We start from the raw sequence: 16677 nt of genomic DNA, 5'->3' as shown, positions 1-16677 counted from the left end.
TCAAACAATTTCACAAAGCCAATGCAAAGCCTCAGCATACATTTCCTCTCTCATCTCTTCCTCCAGACAGGTGTAGTACTTACTGGTAGTTCAGGCTCACTGTGGATGTGCAGGACTAAATAACACTGATAACCTTTTGTTGCCACATATACTTGCAATAGAATAATTTTAATTTGAGTAAGAAACATAGGTAATGTATCCAACAAAATCATTTAGATAAAACTATCGCTTTAATTGCAAAGTCAATAATCTTTATCTAATAATCTCAGTAATCAACAAAAGACCAACATTAAGACCATCCAATTCATCATATTTAAGTCCTCTTAAATGTAACTGAAACCTGCCTTCATGACATGGCATGGTGCTTGTGGGAATACAAGATAGACTATTCAGAGCAGAAGCTGTGAAGCAAGATAAACAGCATGAGAAAGCAAGGCTGAGAAGCAAGGACACCTCCAGAAGAAGAGAAAAACAAAAGGAACGACTCATGGCTCTGATTGGATAAGCGCCTGCATGCATGGTTAAGGAGTGTTTGTAGAATGTTTTGTTGACGTGTAAAGTTAAGGGAAAGTTAAAAGAGAAAACTTGTGAATGTATATAAGGGATGTTAGAACCTGTAATAAACGATTTGGATAATTCACATCTGAGTCCGTGCCTCAGATGCTGCAGGTGCTTTCCTGTAGTATCTCTCCTTTTGTTGCAAAAGTGAGATAGTGCAAAGGATGACGGCTTAGGGTTGATGGCTTACAATTCCTCTTGTCTTGGAATGAATGTTTCTTCCAGAAGGCCTGAAGAATTCTTCAAGAAGGTCACTTTTGTGGGTCCTCCAGATATTGCTGTACAGAAGAGCTATGGAGTGTTACTTTCTGGGTCACATCTTTCTTAAACGATTCTGTACAAGTTGTTTTTAATTTAAAACACTGACAAAAGATTGTCACCCGTGTCCCACTCCCTATCTGGGTGTACCTACTCTTTTGGGTATCTGCAAAAGAGGCATTTAGGAAGCTGACCTGACAAAGCCTTCACAGGGACTTCTTATTGCAAAAGAGATCATCTGTACCTATGATTGTTGAACACTTTGAGATTAAATAATGTATTCCTTTAAGACAAAAAAATGCAGGAAGAAAAAATCCTAAGGAGAGCTGAATGAGTATGTAGAATACAGTCCCTTTAAACAATTTTCTTCCTGTAAGATACATTTGGAGTTGATTAACATATACATCGACATTTGGCACCCTGGCTGCAGTGAATTTCCCTTCAAGCTAAGTAACAGCTCTTTTATTTCTTTTTATTCACTGAGCTCTATCAAAAAAAAAAAAAAAAAAAAGAGCACAGAGTGTACCTGGAGCCTGCAAGGGCCCCTGTGCCCCAGCACAGCATAAACTCCAGTTTCATTAGCACACATCGTTAAATGTTTCATACAGCAAGGCGCCATCTGTTCTTGAATACACTGGGACCTCTGCACATAAGGTGTCTGATTGCCTTCAGCCAAGAGGGACAGCCTTTTGACTTTACCAACTAGACTAAGAGATGGGGTTATTTTGCTAAAATGAGTACTTTTCTCTGTTACACAAACTACTCCTCCCCAGTGTCAAGAGCTGACTCCAGTTCCTTCTTGCATATTCTTTTTTTGGGGCTGGTTAGGCAATACTATTCTGCATGATCAATTACTTGTCCACTTCCCTTCCAACAATCTCACAATGTTAGATATCTCCTCTCTTACACTCAACCATAGAAAAGCATATTTAGAGGCTTACACCGAAGCAAACACAGGGCTGTTTTCAGCCCACTTTTTCTTTTTGCAATCCTTGATCACTATTCCAAGATTAAGAAGGGCAATGTTCACATAAAAAATGATGTCTTCAGTGCCTCAGCTCCATCCTGCCTCACTGTGGTCAGCTTAACAGGTGGAATATGCTGTCCTCTTCAGGGATTTCACAGCCCCTGGGCTGTGTGAGTTCAAAATGCCTCTGTGAATTCTTCAGGATTGACTGTCACACCAAAGAGCTCCTAACTGAGAAATGTGGCTAATGCCTTGATTTTGTGTGGAGCGACAAGGGGCATCTCTTCACTGGTTTCTCAGGAAAATGAAAGCAGAAAATGGCTTTCAAAATACAGAAGACAAAACTTTAATGAAGCTTGTATGTTCCTTTAATGGTCCTGAGAACAATTTAAATTAGGTAAAAAACATTATTTATGGATTTGGAAGAATTTAGGGGGCCTACAGGAAAGCTGAGGAAGGACTTTTTAGAAGGGCATGTAGCAACAGGACAAGGGGAAATGGCTTTAAATTGGAAGAGGGTAGATTTAGACTAGATATTAGGAAGAAATTCTTTACTGTGAGGGTTGTGAGACACTGGAACAGGTTGCCCAGTGAGGTTGTGGATGCCCCCACCCTGGAGGCGTTCAAGGCCAGGCTGGATGGGGCTGTGAGCAACCTGGTCTAGAGGGAGGTGTCCCTGCCTGTAACAGGGGGGATGGAACTAGATGATCTTAAAGGTCCCTTCCAACCTAAACCATTCTGTGATTCTATGATTCTATGAATTTGCGTCATATTCAAATGGCTAGAAGCTTATGTACTCATAGACTCACAGAACACATTAGTATTGTATATGACAGAATTCTGGGATATCCTCTTTTCCTGTAAAAATCAACGTCACAAAAAAAAACCTAACCTCAATGTATTATATAAATTAACATATGTATAATTATGCTTAGTAATGTACATTACTGGAACATAATCTAACTCCAGTCTTTTTCCATTTTCTGGTTGTGACTATTTTCATCATTTCATGGTCATCAGTCTAAACACTCTTGATTGTTTTGTCTCTTCCTTAATCTAAAACCAAATAAAAAACAAAATCAAATTATAGATGAAGTTACTCAGTAGTTTTTTCTTCTACCCTTCATTCATCCAATTACTTGTTACAAACTTATAGAATTATCTGAAATGCAAAGAACACATTTTCCTACATCATTATTGTGCAAATGGTTTATATCTTTCAGAAATTCTGCACTTTTTTGTGGGTTGTTTTTTTTTCTTAATCATTACTGCAGACTGAAATATTGCCAGTTGTAATTCTGGAAATGCTTATCAACCATCTAATTAGTGAGTTTCATTTCTTCTTCTTGCTAAGTTCTTCGTGTTCTTAGCATCTGATTGTAATAATTCCAGCACTGTCAGCTATTTCCAGTCTTTCATTTATAACCGTTCTTTATAATGTTTTAGGGCCATTTTTTTCGCAAGGTAAGTCAATTTTCCTTGTTTACCTTTATTTGCCAAAGTTTATTATTACACTCTCAAAAAAGGAAAATACATTCATAAACTCTCCTGTAAAAATACTATCAGACTCCTCAATGCATTTGTGCCGCATTTAGTTGAGGCACAAAGTCATTCCTAGTAAACAGAGAATTAGCATTCCTTCATTTTATTTTTTTTTTTAAGAATTAAAATTCTTTCCATGATGTTTAGTTCTCAGGGCATTTCTGCCACAGCATGTTTCAGGTATAAACATGTTCTTTCCTGTTAGGAATGACACTAATTTTCCGGTTAGTTATCAAAGAAAAATATTCCTAGATTTATTGCAGTATACTATAGATCTACAGAATTAGATCATAAATTTATATTTCTATCTTCAAAAACATAGGATGACACATGCATTTTTCCAGACACAGTATGCACACACGTGCTATTTTTTGCAAGAAAAAAATATATATTATTCTCCATTTATCTAAGACATCTGTGCCTGTGCTTTGAGAAATACATTCCTTTTATTGCATTATCATCTTCCTGAGACACTGACAAGAACATTTTCTAATTTCCTAATGAGAGAGACAAGACATTGACATTATGGATCTGTTGTTCCTCAAATTTCTGCTATATTCACAAAGTGACATTGAATTGAAGGCTAAAATATCATTACCAATTCCTCACAAGTACAAAACTAAGGAAGATAGTCAACTATGAAGAATGAAGAGACTACAACAGTGAAAGTTTAGTGTGAGGTTAAGACTTTATCATTTCAGTATTGGGTAATCTGTCTCAGTTTTCCACCTTTCTCTTGCACAGTTGATTAGGGATATACTGATGATTCATTGTAACAATTCTTTGCTCAAATCAAGGAAAGCTCTGTCATTCCAGAAAAAAAAAAAAAAAAAAAAAAAAAGGAAAAGAGAAAGAAAAAGAAAAAAAGAAAAAAAAGAAAAAAGAAAAAAAAATAATACAAAGCAGAACTGTTCTTTTGCACTTCTGAGGCTCTGTTGCTCTCTTTGATGTAGTTCATCACTGGCATTATGCTCACAGTCATGCCTCTGCACAATGACTGATTTCAGCCTTTGAGCCGTAGCCTCTTTTAACCACAAATTGTATTATTGGTTCCTGTGGGCCTGTTTGTCTTCATGTTTTACTCTTCTAAATCACCATTCTCACAAAGGAGAGTGAACCTCTACTGTATTTTCAAGTAGTGGCCTTTTTTAGTTGATAACTCTTCTCTTGATTTTTTTCCCATCTCCATTTTAGTCCAATTTCACATCTGTGCAATGTCTGCCTCTGAGTTCTGTCCTTCATTATCTCTAGAGAAAAGAGAACAGATTGCTTTTTGACTGAACATTTTCCCTACTAAAATTCACAATTTATTATTTTTTTTATTTTATAAACTTAGTAAGAGATAGAAAAGATACAGAGAGGAGAGGAAAATATCGTATACGCTCTTTGACATTTAAATTGGAAAATTCCTTATGCTCACTCAAACAGTGTCTTTTGTAGAAACTTCATGTTTGTTATGAAGAGCAGGTAAGACAGTTTTTTCATCCAGTGTTCTAGGAAGGAGATTAGTTATGCCACATATGTGATGGCCATCTCCAGTATTGACATTAAATGGTCGATATGAACAGCAAACTGGTTATCTCATACCTGAAGTCTAATTCACAAAGCTCTGTTTGTATGAGCCTCTATTGCCTTCTCCTATATGGATAGGATTCTATGGATAGAATGGTAATAATACATACTATTGTGAATGACAATGAAAGTATGAATATATGAAAGTAGAGTTTGAAAGGAAAATATTCTGAAACCTTAACTGCGGTGTATGGAAAAAGAATTTGTTGAGAAATACAAGAAGGTCAAAATATCTGATATTTTTAAATTCCAAAATTCCAAAACCTCTGAATCTGTCATCTCAGGATGATCAGAGCCTAATGAATGAAGTATCAAATGCAATTCAAAAATAATTACTGAGAATAACACAGACATCTTGTCCCTCCCTGATGTATTCAAAGATAAACTGGCAAATGTCACAGAAAGTTGCTACCACATTATCGTTATGATAATTTACTGCTCTTGAGTCATCACCATGCCCGTGAGTCAAGGGGCACAGCAGCATTACAATATATAGTTTAATGTAAAATGAGAACTTCACAGGGAAGCCAGCTTTTATTCTTCTGTGGCATGTCATGTCAGTAATAAATATGTAAATAGTAGCTGACATATTTGGAGAAGGCGTGAAGGTGAGCTAGCCAACAATTTTTCATCAAGGTTATTTTCATTTAAACAGAAAATGTCTTTTCCATAAAACTGAATTTTCCAGTGGTTATTTTCAGTTTTATATTTATTTATTTTTTACAGAGAAGAGATGTACAAATACACATTATATCTCTCAGTATTTCAGCCTTTGGGGAAAGCCTCAAAGATGACAAAACTTCCTTACTGGGCATCAACAAAAAAGAGCAGGACAAAAAGACTCCACATTTAGCTGCTAGTTACCCCAGATGAAGACTAATAATTTCATTTATGGAGAGGAAAAAAAACTAAGCAGTACTTTCTGGGAAGGGAGACAACTAGTAAGCCAAAACTCTCTGTGAACAGATTTTTCAGAAGGCTCTTTCTGTTGAATAACTAAATGTAATGTTTAGGAGTGGGAGGGAAGATTGTTCATTTTACTTTTCACCCCAACTCAGAAGGCAAATATTTTCCAAACTATTTTTTAAGCCCAATGAATTTACATTTTCCAAGCAATCTATTGAGGATTACTTAGATTTCTGACCAGGTGCAAACATACATCATATGTTTATACGGAGTTTTACTAGAAGAAGGTTTGCATGGTTCAGTAAAACCAGCTCCATTCCTTCATGCTCCCAGGAATCATATCCTACCCACACAGGAAGCTGCTCTCCATTCTCTCTGCTCAGCCCACCCTATTTAAACCAAGAGGGTCCTCTTCCTGCCTAATAGTGGCCTTGGCCCCATTCTCAAGTTTCCTAATCCTACTAATATTTCACAGGCATTTCAAATATGTCCTTTACTGATAAGGAAAGGGTTCTTATTCACTCTTTTCCTTTTTCTTTTCTCAGTAAAAGTCAATAGTAAGGTGGAAGTTGAGAAATAAGTCTGTGGTTTAATGGCATTCTGAAATAAACATTTATACATATTTTGTAATTTATTTTTCTTCATATACAGACACAATTTCAGAATTTCATATAGTGTAAATTTTTATTGTATGTATGTAATTCATATGTATATATTTTATAATGTATATGAAATCAGTTTCTTGTCTGGTCTCTAGCTGGAAGACTCTTTATTTTGACAAACATCCTGTTTAAAAAGATCATCTTTTTGTAAAAGAGTTAATGAGGTGAATATTGATCAGAACTGGTGCAACAAGTTGGCCTTAAAATAAATAAGAGCATGTTGCTATGCTTTTTTCACAAATAACTTTTTGTGTGATACCAACTGAAGCATGAGATCAAAAGTAGCTGTGATTTCTTGTCAGTGAAAGGAACAAAGACCACAAGCTGCCAGAATCAGGTTACTATACAGTTTGCAACTTTCAATTATTTTGGCACAAAAATGTTATTTACTTAGTTATTAATACATGATTGTATTGATTGTGAATGTAGAAATTTAATACAATTTGGAATAGAAATGCTATTTCTTCAGTTGCTAGCCAAGAAGTCTTGAAAGATGTGGAGCTTTTGGAGAGGGTCCAGAGGAGGGCCACGAAGATGATCAGAGGGTTCAGCACCTCTACTATGACAACAGGCTGAAGGAACTGAGCTTGTTCAGCCTGGAAAAGAGAAGGCTTCAGGGAGACCTCATTTCAGCCTTCCATTATTTAAAGGGAGTTTATAAATATGAGGGAAATCAACTTTTTACACTGGTAGATAGTGATAGGAGACAAGGGGAATGGTTTTAAATTAAGGGAAGGGAGATTTAGATTAGATGTCAGGGTGAAGTTTTTACTGAGAGAGTGGTGAGGTTCTGGAACAGGCTGCCCAGAGAGGCTGTGGATGCCCCGTCCCTGGAGATGTTTAAGGCCAGGTTGGATGGGGCCCTGGTCAGTCTGGTCTAGTACATGATCTACCAGCTGGCAGCCCTGCCTGTGCCAGAGGGGTTGGAACCTAATGATCCTTGAGGTCCATTCCAACCCAAGTCATTCTATGATTCTAAGTCAGTCAAAAAGCTTTACCAGAATATGTACTTCCTCAAAGCTGGGACAGACACAAGGTCGATTATATTAACCCAATGGATAGCTGGTAAGTTGTTCAGCTGTGTTCAGCTCTGTGCCCTGGCCTTCAATGTATTAACTCAGTGTTGCCAGCTATCTCACTCATTGTATTAATTCTTCACTAACCCTATTCATATTTCACATTTATACTAAGCAAACCCTTCTGCCTCAACAGTATATCCAGCCTGGATAGAATGTCCAACTATATGAGACCCAGCCACTCCAGCTCAGTATTAGAGGATGTTACTGTCACATCTTATAAGCTCCAAATGCATTATAAAGTGGATAAGTTTCTCATATACTACTGAGTCTACTAAGAAGAACAAGATAATGTTCATTATTGTGTCCTTACCATTGTGGGCCCCAGTACCTACGAATAGTTGCTTCAGTGCACAAAAATAAATGCTATGTCTTGAATCTTTTATGGAAATATAATTTTCTCCTTCGGTGTGTTTTATGTCATAATAGCATCTTCAGGGAATCTGTGATTCTTACAGATTTTAGTCATTCTTAGGCTGAATCGTAGAAAGCCTCACAGAATGTTATAAACTAATGAATACAGTCTTGAATAAGACAAAACAAAACAAACACTGGCTTTTCAGGGCATGTGAATATATTCAGGAGAAAATTATGCTTGACACTGTCAGAGTTTGACGTATCGGAGCCCCCAAAGCAATCATCTACATGACTGAACAAAGGAATTCTGACTTAATTCTGTGAAAATAACAGTTTAATAAATTATAAATTGTACAGTGAGTCATAGCACATCGGATTTAGCTGCCTTTGGTTTCCATATGTAGAGCAACTCATGTTAAAAAAAATCAGATAAGATACGCTAAGATTCTTAATGTGTAAAAAAAGTCCCAGTTTTCTAAGGACTAAAGGATGAATGCACTATCAGGTAGGTTTATGCATCCTTAACAAATTACCTCTTAATCCTTCTCTGCTGATACCACTATAATCATACTAGCTTTCCCAGTCACTTTCCAAGAACAGGACAGCTTCAAGCAGAGATCTGTGTTTAAAGTACTTTTCTCCATTTGTCTGGCAAGAAAAAAAAGAGATAAAAAAAAAAAAACTTTTGTGAAGTCTTTCCTTCATGCACTGCATTTGTAACATCAAGGCAGTCTATAATTAGAGAGTGCAAGGACTAGTGACTAATTCATACAAAAATACAGAGCAAGCAGCTGAAGTGCTTTCATTATTTTTACAAGTAGACAGGAATATCAGACATCCCAAAGCTATTCCTCATACTGCAAATATTGGCATGCCCTACTCAAATACAACCACAGAGAAAAATTACAAAAGAAAGAAAAACACAAACTGCAGATGCCATATCTTCTCCTACATTACTTACAATGCATATCTTCACACCTAGCATGACTATACTCACAATATAAAAATCCCCTGCCACCTCTGCAGAGACTCATTTATGCTTGTGACCACTAACAAAAAGATACCAATTTTAAGTTGGTCTAGCGTTGGCTTTGCTGCCTTCACCCACTCCTTTCATATTTTTGTTTTCTGCAAGACCTTTTTGATATCATAGAACTTTGACAGAATGTAGTAGGAAATAATAAACAGCTGTCATTATTAGTCACTAAGACCTGAAATAACAGCTTTTCCAATGCCTTCACTCTTACTTTCGACCTGAAATAACAGCTTTTCCAATGCCTTCACTCTTACTTTCACCTTTAAACCAAGCAGCATCTGCAGTACTAAATATTCGGTCACTGGACTGTCACCTCCTTCCTGGTAAACACAAAGCTTGAGTAAATATTGTGCAGTTGCAAAAAACGTGTGGATATTTTGACTGAGTAAGTGGGAGGGAGGGACAGCTGACTAGGAAGAACTGTCCAAAATATATTAAAATAAAAACCAATACGTTGTCCCAGAAAAATTGGGATAGCTAGTGTCTATTACTGTGTGTGTGTATCTAAGCAGACCATTATTTTCTAGATAGATACATAAAATCTATCACTTCTTGTAAGTTTTCCACTTTGGTGAAATCCAGCTCAGTGCCAGGCACTAGTTATAGGATCAAAGCACCTTTGAAGTAGTGCCTAGGTTTGTGTTGACCTTTGATAAGAGGATAAATTTCACCCTGTGTCATTGGTGCTGCGCATAAACATAAAAGGGATATGTTTGCCATGCCTTAACATCTTTGATATTTACCCAGTGCTTTGCTTGAGATATCAGGTATAGAGATGATCCTATCTTTCCTGACCAAGTTGAAAAGGAGAGATATGTGTATTTAAAATAAGGTTCAAACATAGGCCAGAGAGCATTTCAGCTCTTGCTGAACCTTTTCCTAGCATAATGCAAGAAGCCAATGTAGGTGAGCTGATGTAACTACTGTAATAAAACAGAGTTCAAAAAACAGTAATGATTTGCTAACCCAGAGGACAAAATATATCCTGAGATGGGAGGTCACGATACTGCAGAGATCAGACACTACCTAGTGACCACACTATCCCAGCAGAGGAGAAAACCTCAAAAGCACACTTTTCTAATGTGTGACAAGGATGTGTGGTGTGGTGAGTGAAGCCTAGCACTATCTACAGGTGCAAATCTCACTGCCCTGCCACTGAAGTTGAATTTGGCTATGACCACTTTAGGATAACTGATTCTTCTCCCATCACTTACAGCATGTTTCCAGAGTCTTCTTCCTGTTTTGACTTAATTCGGGGAGTAGATTACAGAATCAAACACAAACACTTTAGATATAAGCGTCACTACTATCCAGAAGACTGTTTCTGGTCCTTCTAGGCAGCCTATATCTACCCCATAACAGGTAGGTCCCATCTCTTAATGTTCTCAACCCTGTCTCTTCTCATCTTTACACTTGCTTATAAGTTAAAGGTCTTCTGAGTGCTGGCCAGCTGATTGACACACAACAGACCATGCAAGCTGCCTGCAGAAACCGAGTGACTGAGGCCATCTCAGCTTGTAAATAAAACAGGCCTTGACCTGTCCTTTGAGGTTGTTTCATGCAGGGCTTCTGCATGTGACTGAGAAGCACGTACACAGAGAATTCAAAAAAAGAACTGATTTGGGGAATTGAGTTCAAATGGTGTCTACATGTTTGAGATCCTGAAGGATGAAGGTAGAAAGTGAGCTGGTCTAAATTCTAAATTCCCTGTGTGACATGCATGCACAGACTATGGTATTCTTAAATATGGAGTTTTATTTGACAGAAAGTAAAGTACAGGAACATGAGCATACAAGCATGCATATTTTGTTACAAGGTTCATTTTCTCTGCTGGTAAAACAGGATTTCTACAATGATCAAAGAATCATATCTTTAGTCAGTCCTTTCTTAATGTAGCAACTCTCAGCTCCATCAAATAGAAGTTATATTTCCATGAACCCCTCTGACAAAACAGTCCCCCAGAATCTAGAAGGTTAGACAATTACAATTTAAAGATACCTACAGCAAGGATGACTGATTAAAGGCAGAAGACTTTTGAGAGCACCAGGAAAAGAGAAAGGACTGTCAGAGGGTGTGTGTGTGTTAGAGAGAGATTTCTGTCCTCAGTGGGTAAAGTGAGGAGAATTATACTGGTCCTTAGTTTTGCAGTGAGTGCAATCAAGGCCCCTGATGTTAGTCTTGGAGCTACTTGCTTTTCTTTTCTTTTGCTACATGCAGACCTCATACTTATATGAAAAACTGATTCTTACAGACTCTTTAGATTTACATGTGTTAGCAAAAGGGAGTTCAACTTAAAAGCTATGTTTCGGGCAGGATGGGCAGAGAATACAAGACTGTTGTTACTTCTGAGAGGAGTCAGGGCAGTGCTAGATGGCTGCTTCTCCTGGGAATAGAAGGGAGGTGTCAGAGAGCCATTACCTTGGAAATCCCAGCCAGTGCAGGACCATCAAGAATTAACAGCTCCTTCAAGAGCTATCAGCTCCTACAGATGGAGACTGTATGATCATGCCTGGAAGGAGAATCACTTGATCATGCATTCTCATCACATGCCCACCATAGATATTGCAGTCCCTGAGCATAGGAGAGTGCCCAACAGATTCAGAAACAGCTGAGATTGACTGTAATCAGGCCCACTCTTCTTTATTGCAGACATCTTCTGTCTTACTCACCCTTCAATCTAACCTTCAGCTTCACTAGCATGGCTGTGTCAGTTCATCACCTGAACATACAATGGGAGCTCTGAGAGCGTGGCCAGCAGGTCAAGGGAGGTGATCCTGCCCCTCTACTCTGTGCTGGTGAGAGCTCACATGGAGTACTGTGTCCAGATGTGGAGTCCTCAGTACAGGAGAGACATGGGCCTGCTGGAGTGCATCTAGAGGAGGGCCACGAAAATGATCCAAAGGGTGGAACACCACCCCTGTGAGGACAGGCTGAGGGAGCTGGGGCTGTTCAGCCTGGAGAAGAGAAGGCTCCAGGGAGACCTGATAGTGGTCTTTCAGTATTTAAAGAGAGGCTATAAGAAAGAAAGGGGAGCAATTTGATCTAGCTGTAAGTCCCTGATCATTGCAGGGGACTTGGACTAGATACCTTTAAGGGGCCCTTCCAACTCAAACAATTCTATGATAATATTCACAGCTAAATAAAAGGGATAATTGTAAGCCAGATTACGTTTGTGTCCTGACATGTTTATTAGTAAGTCATAGCCTAGCTCTTCCAGTGATAACAGGAAAAGCTCATTTTTACCAAGGAGAGAACTCATAAATTCTCACAAGAACACATGAAAGATTACTCAGTGAGAAAGTTTATTCAGCTTAGGACCATTCCCACAATATCTCAAACAGCAAGGAGAAATTAGGTAGAGCAATGAGTAGACCAACCAGTAGATAAATGAATAAAAAGATATATTCACATGCTCTTTAGATAATAAATAATGTAAGAAAGCACAATACTCATTAGAAACCTCTAAGCTGTCTATATTTCAAAGAAAAATAAATCCTCTCTTCAGCTTTAGTAATAGTATCATTTATACTTATCAACAGTTAAAACATTGATCTAAGTCATAAAAGTAAGACAGTAAAATTACTTCTAGAAACAGATCCTACAGTTACTACAGAGAATTCTGTAGATTTTTTTCTCTCTCCTCTTGTCTTGTCAGTTATTTACTTCCTAATTCTACTCTCCACTAAGTCTGAGAACCTGAAAGGACAGTGTATGTGCCTAAAGAAATGCTAGCTGGGTTGTACTTGCGCTGTATTTGTCAGTAGGGGTGCTGCAGAGGTGGCCCCTGTGAAAAGAGTCCAGAAGTTGCCACATGACAGGTTGGAAAAGGGACCCACTGCTGGTCAGAGCTGAGCTCCCTTTGTTCCCATGTGCTGCTTGGGTGAGGAGGTTGAAGAATTTGGGTGGGGAGAAAGTGTTTTTAGTTTGCTCTTGGTTCTTACCACTCTAGTCCATTACCAACAGGCAATAAATTATGTCAGTTTCTCTTACGCTGAGTCTGTTTTTCCCATGATGGCAACTTGTGACCAACCTCCCTGACCTTATCCCAGGCAGCAGGAATTTTTTTTTCATGGCATTTTCCCTCCTATCCTTTTGAGAAGGGAGAATGGAGGATTAGCATGGTGGTGCTCAGCTGTTCATCAGTGTCAAACCATCACAGTGTCTTTATCAGCGTTAGATCAAAATCATTTCAGATATGTCAGTTTCCAAGCCATGCTACAGTGACATGAAACCTCACTGCTTGATGAGAAACACAAGATGTGGTTGTACCCAGGTCCAACTCTTTGTAGGATGGCTTATTCGGTTTCCCTTGGCTTACCTCTCCACTGCTCAAACTGTTCTATTCAGACTTCTTAATCTCTTTTAGGGTAATGCATCCACTGACTAATATGTGAAAGAAATAGGCCATATTATCCTCATGAAGACCATGATGAAATACTTTTGCTGAATTTCATCTACATTCTTGATAAGGCACTAAACATACTGGTTTTATGATATTGGCATAGTACATTACTAGAATGGTGTATATTTTTGATTGATTGATTGATACCAATTTCATTTAGAAATAAGGTGTTAAGAAAATTATTTTGTAGAGGAACTGGATGAAGCATGACACAGTATTTAATGATGTTACTTGTTTCAGTTTCAATTAATGGCAAATCACCATGCTGAAAGATGGATTTATTGGGTGATTTATCTTCAGCTCAGTTACTCTGTTTATTATCTTTTTCAACAATAGGAAACATGGTATTCAAACAATGCCACAATAAGAATAATAAATAAAATTGATGGTGACAGTTTCCCAATATAATTGTCCTGAATGTTTTACTATTTTGACATCTGCATTATTAAACTAAATTGCTTCATTTTCGTCCAGTGACTGACACTTCAAATGTCAATGAACAATATGAGCATGAAACTCCACTTCTTTGTGATGTACAGTCACCTTCTTGTACATACTGACTGTACAGGGTTATCCTGATTCTGGCATTAACATTTTAACTTCTATATAATTGAACAAATAAACTGTGCAGAACTTTATGCAGCTTAATGAAGGACAAATAGCCTTGAAATCCTTACCCAGTACTGGGACCCCATAAGAGAACAACATACAGACGGAAAATTGCCTCTAGACTGAGCAACTACAGCTGCAATTTGGCTTATTAACTTATACTGTGTACAAACCCTCATGGATTTGGTGATAAAGTAAGGATAGTACCAGTTCTAATAGCTGGTAGAAGAAGAGAAAAGTGACAGGTAGTGTACGTGGCATGTTGCTCAATGTAAATTAACTGACGCGTAGAGCATGATGAGTGCATGGAGTTACTTGGGAATTGATTCTGCATACACTCCTGGAATTCAAAGTGCTGGGTAGCTTAGAAACATGGAACACCACTGACATAGCTGAATACAGATACACCTTTGCAGTGAGCAGGGATCATAGGATCAGCAAATAATGAAGTTTAGAAGGGACCTCTGAAAGTCATTTGGTCCAAATCTATGCTCAAAGCAAGGCCAACTGTGATCAAGTTGCTCAGTCAGAATACTGTGTAGTGCTTGTCAACATCCAGACAGGTGCAGACTGGGACTTTCCCCTTTCTGGATGTCCATACTCCTTTAAATTGAATAAATGAAGAAAATTAGATAAATTCTGTTAATCCTGAATTATGTTCCTTCAGCCTTATCATTGGCTGTTGTTTCATACCAAGAAATAATGAAGCCAATTCTAACTTTTCTTATTGCTGAGTAAGTCAATAATAAACCCACTGATTAGTTCCATAATGGGTATGAGAAAATAGAAAATCAAAGTAGGATACTCTTTATGGAAGCAAATGAGTGAGAGTTCTACCTTGTGGGGTTTTTTTTCCTGGTTGTTTTTTTTAATTCTTCCCTGGGGCTCTACCAAAAGTCTTCACATCATGTGGTTCTTCTGGCCAAGACTGGTGGGGAGAGATAAATAGCGGTATGTATTCATGTCCTTCCTGAATCAAGAAACTCTCAAAAAATTCATTTTTCTTGTTTCAATTTACTCCATCCCTCATCTTGCAAACTCCGGATAGCACTTCTTGATTACGCTGGTTTTCAGTGTATTCACAGAATCACAGAATCGTAGGGACTGGAAGGGACCTCTGACGATCATCTTGTCCAACCTCCCTGCTAAAGCAGGTTCCCTACGGTAGGTTAAACAGTAAAGCATCCGGGTGAGTTTTGAATATCTTCAGAGAAGGAGACTCCACAACCTTTCTGGGCATCCTGTCCTGCTCCTCTGTAACCCTCACAATAAAGAAGTTTTTCCTCATGTTTGTATGTATGGAATTTCCTTTGTCCCAGTTTCTGCTCATTGCTCCTTGTTTTGTTGCTGGACACCACTGAAAACAGCATGATCCCATCCACTTGACACCTGCTCTTTATATATTTATAAGCATTGATAAGGTCCCCCTCCAGTCTTCTCCAGGCTGAAAAGTCCCTTTCCTCATAAGGGAGATGCTCCAGGACCCTAATCACCTTTGTAGTGACAAGGTATTCTGGTTCTGTCAAGATACAGATTGCAATGTTATAGTGGTCTCAATACCTACATTTCTTAGTCAGTGTGTTAGGTCTAAGTGGAATAAACTATATAAGCACCTATAAATTGGTATAACTGTATTGTGCTAGGTTTACATAAAGAATAATTACATACCAATTAAAAAAAAAACATAACTAGATATAAATCAATGCACAGTAAATAAAACAGTTACTAAATAGTAGGTATGCATGAGCACATGTGGTTAACCCCTAGCAAGTCAGTTGGGAGCTGGTAGAAGTACTGCACAATTTAATCTACATATAAAATGAAAGCTACATATAAAACTCAGCATTAATTTTGCAAGGGAAAGCTTCATAAAAATGGTGGCAAATGTTTAAAAAAATTAGTGGTACAAAAAAACCAGAAAAATTGTTGGAAAAGGTTCTAGAACATCTATCCCTGGCAAAATTAGGATGAAAAAAATCTGAAAAAAAATCTGAATCTCTATGCACTTAATATATTTTCAAAAATATTTGAGATCTTCCAGGATATAATTTCTGCACTTTTCTCTTGTCTTATGAGCTACAGCAGCCAGTGAACTTGAAATAAAAACTCAATTTTCCCTCCAGGCAAGTGGTTTTCCAGATATTTGTTGAGGTTAAGAATCAGTTTTACACAAATCTGGCCTGTAGAAAAGTGTTCAAGAAAACAGAATTTAAATAAGCTTCGATCCCAAAAGCAAAGATAAACAGAAGCTAAGAAAGTCTTGTGGTTAAACACTGACTTTGAAAAATTCAGTGAGAGACCTCAAGCATATCACAAAGTCTTTCTTTCTCCATTCTCCATCTGTAAGAGAAAGATAATTTTTCTCCTCTGATTATCCAGGAGGTTATAGAATTAATTCATTAACATTTGCAAAGCATTCAGATGTTGTGTGAATATCTAAGAGCAAAATAGGGAAATGCTGCTTGTGAATGAAGGTCTTATAAATTGCTACAATACATTCTTTAATCATAATTAAAACGTCCCCTATTTTCATATGCAGACATCTGTCAGATTAATTTTGGGATAAATAAGACTCTCAGTAACAGAAACAGTGAGTGACATACAAAATATAAAGAAAAGTATGTAAATTTTTTTGAAAAACATAAGGGTACATGGGTACCCTGGGGCCCAATGTATTGACTATCATTCTTTCAAAGTACTTGAACTGAACAATGCATTTTTTTACATTGCTG

The 16677-nt window shown here is 37.6% G+C and overlaps 1 long non-coding RNA gene across 2 annotated transcripts; it reads right to left on the bottom strand.

Moving 5' to 3' along the window:
• On the bottom strand, positions 4148-9256 carry LOC110392663. Of its 2 annotated transcripts, none has more exons than XR_002434539.1 (3): positions 9146-9256; positions 8432-8546; positions 4148-4572 (listed from the first exon to the last, which is right to left on the bottom strand). It is a non-coding gene; the product is annotated as an uncharacterized LOC110392663 (long non-coding RNA). The 2 variants fall into 2 exon arrangements; XR_002434540.1 differs by having other exon boundaries at positions 9110-9183.

This window comes from Numida meleagris, chromosome 1, assembly GCF_002078875.1.
Source record: "Numida meleagris isolate 19003 breed g44 Domestic line chromosome 1, NumMel1.0, whole genome shotgun sequence".
NCBI classification, from domain to species: domain Eukaryota; kingdom Metazoa; phylum Chordata; class Aves; order Galliformes; family Numididae; genus Numida; species Numida meleagris.
This window is presented reverse-complemented; position numbering and strand designations above follow the sequence as displayed.